We start from the raw sequence: 7,153 nt of genomic DNA, 5'->3' as shown, positions 1-7,153 counted from the left end.
TTTGTTCTACTTTGATAGCATTTTACCAATTCTTTACCCCTATGCTTTCATTGAAATATAAAGCCTTTAGGGGCGCCTGGGTGGCTCAGTTGGTTAAGCATCTGACTTTGGCTCAGGTCATGGTTCTCATGGTTCGTGAGTTTGAACACTGTATCAGGCTCCTTGCTGATAGCTCAGAGCCTGGAGCCTGCTTTGGATTCTGTGTCTCCATCTCTCTCTCTCTGCTCCTCTGCTGTTCATGCTCTGTCTCCATATCTCTCTCTCTCTCTCTCAAATAAACATTAAATTTTAAAAAAAAAGAAAAAGAAAATCCTTGGACCATATACACGGCAAAAACATTAGGGAAGGAAATAGTAGAAGAAAAACCATTGTCTCCTTTTTTTCAGTGAGGCAGGAGCTGTGTCTATTACTGCCTTTGGGCTGTAATAACACAGAATGAGAAGTGGGAAAATCATATTTTGGTCTGTCAGATCCTTGCTAACTCTCACTTTGCCCATCCTTCAATATGCAGGGTCAGACCAGTGGGCCAAGTGACCTTGGGCAAGTCATGTCACCTCTCTGAGCCTCAACTTTCCCATCTGTAAAGCAGAGACACTAACTGTGCTGACATCACAGGGATGTTGTCAGTATTAAACATGTTGGTGTTTGAAAAGACACTTACTAAACAGGAAAAGGCTTTTCAAATATCGGGCATGATTGGAGCAGGTCTGGCTAAGGGGCCCTGGTGTGATCAGCCAGGTGGATTGTTTCTGGCTTGGAAAGACCCAGTCTGTTCTATACCACCCTAAGTAAGGCCAGATGTCCCATATTGCCTGGTGTTGTTACCTACATAGGCACCAGGTGTCTTTCTCGGTGTCCCTGGGTGTCCCCTGTGTACTTTGCATTTTGACAGTTCATTAAAATGGTTCTCAACACCCCCCTGGAGAAGGCACAGCCCTCACCAGGGCCCTGACCTTAGTGCTGACTCCCCAGGTTGCAACACACATCCCCACCTGGACTTTCTCCATCCGACCTGCACCCATAGTTTAGAGTCAGCTTCACTCCACTCTTCCACAAAACACTTTTCAGCCTCCTTCCCCCATGCATTCCATAAGTTTTGTTGTTGCTGTTTGTTGGTTGGTTGGTTTTGAGCACCTACTAGGCGCCAGTACTGTCCAAGGTAAGGGGGACACGATGGTGAACTTGATCCCTCCCCTCGCGGAGCTAGAGACTTTACTCGTAAGAGTGGTCTGGAATTTAGTTTGCCTTGTGAGTTTTTCCTTTATGGTTATTTCACACATGTACCTTGCATAGACCTAGCCTGAAAGGTAGACTTGAGTGAACCTCTTCTGTACCCTCCCACTCATAAGCAAAATGGTATGTGTGTGGCATATGTGTCAAAATACTTCGTGCCGCCTCTCTTGGCTGAAAGGCAAAGAAAGACATGGGGGAAGTTCCCAAACTATGATAGATATTCAACCCAAAGATCAATTGCAAAATTTTTAAATACACGAGCATACCTTGATTCAGATATGACTTACCAGATGAGAAAAGGTTTGCTTCAAGGCCCCTAGACAAACAGAAGTTAATGCAACTTCCTTTAGAGATGTTGCCATTAGAAAAATATTCTGGTACAATAAGCTTCCAGAAGCTGAGACAGAGGCGGGTTTCCAGGGACAAGCGGAGGTGTGGGATTCTTATATTAATGAAAATCAGATGCCACCTTGTGGCCAGAAATAAAAATTCAAGAATTCCGTTGGGCAAAAGAATGGATTGCTCTGGGAATCAAACACAGAATTGCATTACCCAAGTAATCTGCTCCATCCCAGTAGGGATAGTGTGTTCCCAAATTAACCCTCAAAGCACTTCTTTGCTTTAATCTATGTCTTACAGCCACAATTCTTAATCATACACACCTGACAATTATAAGCCTCCTAAAGCCCCCTGCTGGGAATTTATTTTATTTTTTTATTTTATTATTATCATTATTTTTAAAAATAGAGCTGGCTGTCACATCGCCCAAACTCCAGTATTGATTAATCCCTGAAAAACTCTCAGGGAAATTTTGGTATCTGAGGAATAAAGATGACACAGAAGATATTTTCAAGGATATTCAGTGAAAGACAATTTTGTGAGCAAAAAAAAATTTCAGTAACAAGGGAATGAAAGCTTTGCTAAAAGTTATCTACAGAGAAAGTCATTTTAAAATGTTATAGTTGAGGGGCACCTGGGTGGCTCAGTCAGTTAAGCATCCGACTTCGGCTCAGGTCATGATCTCACGGTTCGTGGGTTTGAGCCCCACGTCGGGTTCTGTGCTGACAGCCAGCTCAGAGCCTGGAGCCTGTTTCAGATTCTGTATCTCCCTCTCTCTCTGATCCTCCCCTGCTCATGCTCTCTCTCAGAAATAAATAAAACATCAAAAAATTTTTAATGTTATAATTTATACTATGTATTTCTGTGATATTTTATAAATTAAATATTTACATTTTGTGATATTATTTTAAATTATTTTTCTTTTGTAAAACTGATCATTTGTGATTTTTTAGCCACCTATAAGTGACCAATTTTGACAGTATTGCAAAGTTCAGAATTTCCCTAAACTAAGAATTATTCAATAGAAAAAAATCAATATTATCTTTATATTGATAAGAAACCTACTTTACATATAAGGACACATATAGAGTAAAAGCAAATGGATGGAGAAAGATATACTATGCAAAATTAATCAAAAGAATAAAAAAGTAGTTATATTAATTTCAGGGAGACAGGACTTCAGAGCAAGGAAAGTTATCAGTCATAAAAAGGGGCATTACAAAATGATTAAGGAATCAGTTTTCCAAGAAAAGAAAACAATCCTCTATGCATCTAACAACAGATCATCAAAGTATATAAGGCAAAAACTGAAAACTACAAGGAGAGGGAGATGAATCCCCTATTACAGTTGGAGATTTCAGTATCTGTCTACCAGAAATAGATCCAGCAAGCAGAAATCAGCAAGGACATAGTTTAACTCAACAACATCATCAATCAACTGGATATAACGTACATCTATAGACTACTTAAGCCAACAGCAACAAAAGCACATTCTTCTCAAGCTCATGTAGAACATTTACTTAAGGTAGAACATATCCTGGGCCATAAAGCACACTTTCATAGAATTGTCAGAATAGAAGTCATACAATGTCTGCTCTCAGACCATAGTGGAATAACATTAGAAATGAATGACAGAAGGATAGAGGGAAAATACTTGGAGGTTAGACAACACATTTCTAAGTAACACAAGGGCCAAAGAAGAAATCCAAGAGAAATTTTAAAATATTTCAAACTAAATGAAAATTAATTAAAACAATTTATCAAAATTAGTGAGATGGAGTTATGAGAGATCTTATTATACAACATCTGATGAAAGTCTCCATTCAGGTAGAACTGAAAGAGAGTTAGAAGACACTTCTCTCTTCCTCCTGGCTCTGGGAGGTCCAGCCTGCCAGTTCTTAGATATAACAGGAGTTGGCAGCCTTCACAAGGTAGCTGAATTCTCACAATGGGCATCATGAGCAGGATGATGCTGGGGCTTTTCTAAGTGGCTTTGCAGACCAAAGAGTGAGAGAAGGACAGATAGAAGCAAGACACTCCAAACCATGGACCTCTCTGATACAGGATGGAAACTCCACAAAGGCAATGTGCTTCCAAAAGACTTCTACAATGACCATCACACCCCAGTCAGGCATTTCTCACTACCTACGATGCAAAAGTTCTCATCACAACCATTTGGTAATGTTATACCAAACTGAGCCTCTGATAACACTAAAGCATTACTGAATGCTTAATAAGTAGTCAACACTTGAAACTCCTAATTTCCTGTTTCACAACATTTTCCTCTTTTCCCCCCAGCTTTATTGAGGTATGTTCAGCAAATAAGAATTGTATATATTGTAGGTGAAAAAAAAGTAATGGGATGCAGCAAAAGCAGTGTTTAGAGGGAAATTTATGGCACTGAACGCATCTATTAGAAATGAAGAAAATTATAAAACCAACCATCTAAGTTTCTACCTTAGGAAACTAAAAAAATAAGAGCAAATTAGGGAGAACAGGGCAAGATGGCGGAGAAGTAGCAAGCTCCGTGCATTTCGGTTGCACCCATTTCTCAAACAGAGAAGGCCTGAAGTCATAGGACACTGAGCCACAGGAGTTTGGGAAGAGAAAGAGACAGAACACACTGGGAAGGAAGCTTCAGAAGGGCGTGAGTGTGAACTGGGGAAGATAAAAGCGGGATAGGACCTGGAAATACAGAGGGAGGGCAGGGAGCCCGGCTTGTGCGCAGCTGCAGTGAGTGATGAGCCGCGGTGAGCTGGGGTGAGCTGCCACGAGTCCAGGGGAAAGGAAAGAAAAGCTGAGATTGCTCATAGAACTGTCCCTGGAGAAGAGAAAAACCTTGGCTTGGAAAGAGTGTTTTTTAGTTCCGGCTGGGGTGCTGACTTTCAACTAGGTGCCCCCGATCCCAGAAGGTGCCAGAAAAAACTGCACTACAGTGCCCCCAGCACCATCCCTGGGGGCGGCGGCCTGGTGATTGCTGGGCACCGCAAACAGCCCGCGGTGTTGAGAACTCTGCAGACCTGAAGCTGCTGCGTTCCCCGCAGGCACTCGGGTTGTACTGCTGCTTGACCCTGGAGGTCTGAGGCTACGACACGTCCCCCGCCCCCTACTCAACCCTGGGCAGCAGGGAAGCAGCGACCTGCAGGACTGTTTACGGTGGTATAAACAAAGCCCGCGGACTGGGACCTGGAAAAGAGGCAGGGTGTGGGGCATAGAACTCAACCCACCTTGGCTACATCCTCAGCACAGGGAGATGGGACCCAAAGAAGTGATTTAAAACACTTGGTTGAGAAGGGACTGGGGTGATGCCACTCTTCTCCCACAACCACCAAGGCGGGGCCTCAAGGTGGGGCCTCAAGGAGCGGCCAGTGGCGGACACAGTGGAGGCGAGACCTGCCTACACTAAGCCACGCCCATCCCCGCCAGAGAGCTGTTTTGTTGTTGTTGTTGTTGTTTTTACCTGAGCCTGGGTTTGCATGTCTATTGGTTTTGTCTGTGCATTTGTGTACCTTTGTTCCCTCTGTGGTTGTCTGTTTTCTTTTTCCAGGGCTGCCTCAAGAAACAAGCCAAACTACACATGGTGGAGAGTCCCAAATACTGCTACGAGTTGGGAAACAAAATAACCAAACACTCAACAAGAGAAACCAAGAGACACCATTCAAAGAACACTTCCTGAACAGACAGGCCCTGAACAGTCAAAGAGCCCTCTCTAATATACCACAACTCGCAGGGGCAGAGTGTACAACAAGTTTTTAAAGTTAACAAGAGATAGAAAGCTAACCAAAATGACGAAATGGAAGTACTCTCCTCCAAAGANGAAAACTTATGAAGGAAATTGAAGAAGGCACAAAGAAATGGAAAAAACATTCCATGCTCATGGATTGGAAGAATAAATATAGTTAAAATGTCATTATTACCGAAAGCAATCTACACATTCAATGCAAACCCAATCAAAATTGCATCAGCATTCTTCTCAAAACTAGAAGAAACTATCCTAAAATTTGTATGGAACCACAAAAGACCCCAAATAGTCAAAGTAATATTGAAGAATAAAACCAAAACGGGAGGCATCACCATTCTGGACTTTAGCCTCTACTACAAAGCTGTAATCATCAAGACAGTATGGTATCAAGACACATAGACCAATGGAATAGAATAGAGACCTCANGGCTCTGTGCTGACAGCTAGCTCAGAGTCTGGAGCCTGTTTCAGATTCTGTGTCTCCCTCTCTCTCTCTGACCCTCCCCTGTTCACGCTGTCTCTCTCTCTCTCTCTCAGAAATAAATTAAAAAACATAAAAAAAAAAAGAAAGGTTGCAGGGATACATGGTTAACATACAAAAGTCCATCACCTCCCTATATACCAGCAATGAACAAAAGGAATTTGAAATTCAAAACACAATATCATTTACATTAGCAACCCAATACTTAGGTCTAAATCTAACAAAATATGTACAAGATCTATATGAGTTAAACTACAAAACTCTGATGAAAGAAATCAGAGAATTGAATAAATGGAAGGATATTCTATATTCATGGATAGGAGGAGCCAATACTGTCAAGATGTCAGCTTTTTCCCAAATTGATCTATAGATTCAATGCAATTTCAATCAAAATCCCAAGAAGTTATTTTGTGATATCAACAAAATGATTCTGAAGTTTATATGGAGAGGCAAAAACCCAGAATAGCCAATTCAATAATGAAGGAGAAGAAAGAACAAGAACAAGACTGACACGACTTCACCTCAAGATTTACTATAAAGCTACAGTAATCAAGACAGTGTGGTATTGATGAAAGAATACACAAGTAGATCAATGAAATGGAATAGAGAGCCCAGAAATAGATCCACATAAATATAGTCAACTGATCTTCTTTGACAAAAGTGCAAAGCCAGTACAATGGAAAAAAGATAGTCTCTTCAACAATGGTACTAGAACAACTGAACATCCATATGCCCCCAAAATTAATCTAGACACAGACTGTACAACCCACCCTTCACAAAATTTAACCCAAAATGGATCACTGACCTAAATTTAAAATGCAAAACTTACAAAACTCCTACAAGATTACATAGGAGGAAACCTAGATGACCTTGGGTTTGATGATGACTTTTCAGTTGTGACAGCAAAGGCATGACCCATGAAAGAAATAATCAATAAGCTGGACTTTATTAAAATTAAAACCTTCTGCTCTGCGAAGGATGCTCTCAAGAGAATGAAAAGACTAGTCATTGACTGAGAGAAAATATTTCAAAAGACATATCTGATAAAGGACTGTTATTCAAAATATACAAAGAACTCTCACAACTCAACAATAAGAAAATAAACAACCCAACCAAGAAACAGGCCAAAGACCGTAACAGATAGCTCACCAAAAAAAAAGATATACAGATGGCAAACCAGGGTAGGAAGAGATCCTCCAGATGAGGTCATCAGAGAAGTGAAAATTAAAATGAACTACAAATACACACCCATTAAAATGGCCCAAATCCAGAACACTGACAAGGACATAAAGCAGCAGCAGCTCTTCTTCATTGGCAGGAATGCAAAATGGCACAGTTGCTTTGGAAGACAGTTTGGCG

The sequence above is a fragment of the Crocuta crocuta genome, unplaced genomic scaffold (genome assembly GCF_008692635.1).
Source record: "Crocuta crocuta isolate KB4526 unplaced genomic scaffold, BGI_CrCroc_1.0 scaffold225, whole genome shotgun sequence".
NCBI lineage: Eukaryota > Metazoa > Chordata > Mammalia > Carnivora > Hyaenidae > Crocuta > Crocuta crocuta.
The sequence above is the reverse complement of the archived record's forward strand: the minus strand, read 5'-3'. Positions refer to the sequence as shown.